The sequence below is a fragment of the Tupaia chinensis genome, unplaced genomic scaffold, assembly GCF_000334495.1.
Source record: "Tupaia chinensis unplaced genomic scaffold, TupChi_1.0 Scaffold000235_1, whole genome shotgun sequence".
NCBI lineage: Eukaryota > Metazoa > Chordata > Mammalia > Scandentia > Tupaiidae > Tupaia > Tupaia belangeri.
The window spans coordinates 5,353,589-5,356,201 of NW_006159713.1; positions in this window are offsets into that span (position 1 = coordinate 5,353,589).

The window sequence follows — 2,613 nt, forward strand, 5'->3', positions numbered from 1 at the left end:
GCTTTGGTAGGAGGGTTGCCTTAGAAACTATTTTACGTTGCCATCTGATAGGCTTAATCCCTCTGCCCTCCCCTGCCCTGCCCCACCACCACCTTTCCAGCAACGAAAATGAATTGTTTTACTGGAAAATAGAGAAGCCTGGAAAGAGAAAAAGAGACCAAGAGAGAGAACATTTTTAATATCACAAGAAAGCAAGCTCCAGTTTTAGAGGAAGAAGCCTGTTTAAGATAGAGGAAAATTAGTTGATATGGAAACACTAAGATTGTGTCTGAAGGATCTAGGCCAAAAAAAGACAGTATCTACTAAAAGAAACCTAATGAGAGAGAGACTCCCTATACTCAGGGCTTAATGGCTGCACCACAGAGTCAGCCTCGATATGGTTGTTTCTTAATCATCTGCATTAACATATAACACATAACATGCAGGGCCAGCAGGTGCCACGGTGGCTAAGGCATTGGACTCCCACATGGCCAATAGCTGTTCCAGTCCTGGACCTTGTGACTTGCTTTTCTACTTTCCTATCTCTCTCTCTTTCTCTGTCTCTTTCTCTGGTGAGTATGCATGTCCTATAGCAAATTAAAATAATAATAAAATTAAATAAATAATTTTTTAAAGTTAAAAAAGCATGCAAAGTGTTAGCACATGAAAATAAGTATTAGCACATGAAATCAAGTCTGGGCACATGGGTATGACTGTCAGCCCATGAAAGCAAATGTGTTAGCTCGTCAAGAAGCATGTCAGAAGTGTCGCTAACGTAAGCTCAAGAGTCTAGGACTTGAAGTTATACCAAAAATGGGCATAACGTGAGAACACGCACAGCTGGATCAGCACATAAAGGTCAGCTTTGGGGACATAAAAATATTGGGTGGTCAGAAAGCCATTTTTGTACAGAAAAACATAGAAAAATGTATCATGGCTTTTCTGACAACCCAATAAAGTGCCTCTGCCCAAACAGGGAGAATTCTGTTGCTTGATGTGAGATTTTACTGTTTTTCTAGTAAGAAAATGAGGATATGTCACCAAAAGCAAAGCCCCACCCTGTTTCCCTTAGTTACATTTAACTTAGCGCTGTTTGTTGGGCTGATTACTCATTCAATGCCCAACTTGGCCCCACTGATATGTCAGCCCCACTTGGGCCCACTGATATGTCAGCTCCACAAGGGATTCCCCAGTGCCTGGTGCAGAGCCTAGCACAGAGATGCTTTTTTTTTTTTTTAAGAATTATTTTTTATTTTAAATTTATTTACTTGTTTTTTTTAATTTAACCAGAGAGGGGCAGAGTCAGAGAGAGAAAGAGAAAGTGAGAAAGCAAGCCACCAGGTCCAGGACTTGAGCTGCAATCAACTATGTGGGGGTCCATGCCACCTGCCAGCTCCTAACACAAGATGTTTAATAAACGTTTGTGAGTGAATGAATGACAGCGACAAGAGGAGCCTTCCAGGCCCAGCTCATAAGCAGGAGGTCAGGTGCCTATATTCTAGTCCCACATGATCTTGGTCCCCTCCCTGCCCCTAAATATGCCCCCAAACCCAGTGTATACAGTTTTTCTGGCCATGTAAAAAATATAAAAACAGAGGTAGGTAGACCAAATGTCCATAAGCATGGCAGCAGCATGGCAGGGTCCTCTAATGTACCCAGTGAGCTAAAGCTGGGGACTGATGGACTCTCAGATTTTATATGGGAAAAAAAAAAAAAGCTAAGTTCCCAGATTCAGTGAGATTATGCCTCTTTTCTCCATGTGAAAGAAATATGGCAGTCCTCAGTTTGCCGCATCCAGTCATCTCCATTTGGCAGGCTCCTGACCTCAGCTGAGAAATTACTCAGGAGCTCATGACAAGAGCAAACCTTCACCAAGAAAAAGAACCATGTCTCCATCCACGCAGTGTAGAAGGAGCAGTCAGTTTCCCCTTAGATTGAATACAGTCATTTATAAAGCACTGTACAGCACTCAACAGTTTGCCTATAGCTGCTGCACAGTCAAGCACCGTTACAGACAGTGCCCAACAAAAGGAGATTGGTTATATTCATTTTGGCATGAGGAGCTAGAGAAAAGTCAGACAGGCATCATAAGTGAGCATTAAAGAGACAGATAGCAATGAAAAAAGCGTTCATGGGATGAAAGAGCATTCCAAATTGGATCAGTCTTTCTATTAAAACCACACAAAATCACGGGCCTAGTAACAAGGCATGAAGGGAATGCAGAGAAATAAAAACACCGTCTAGCATGATGGGATTATAGATGAGCGTTTTTCTAGTGTCCATTGGTATTTACACTATATTATCTAATAATAAGATGAGTGGATGTCACCGAAAGCACAGGTAACAAAAGCAAAATAGATAAGTGGGACTATATTAACCTAAAAAAACTTCTGCATAGTGAAGGAAACACTTGACAGAGTGAAAAGAAAACCTACAGAATAGGAGAAAATGTTTGCAATTGTATATCCAATAAGGGATTAATATCAAAATACATAAGAAACTCCTACAACTTAAAACAAAACAAAACCAATAAATGAAAACATTACCTAGTAACAATGAGCAAAGAATTTGAACAGACGATTCTTTTTTTTGGGGGGGGGGGGTTTGCTATAGGGCCCGGGGGGTCGCCAGACA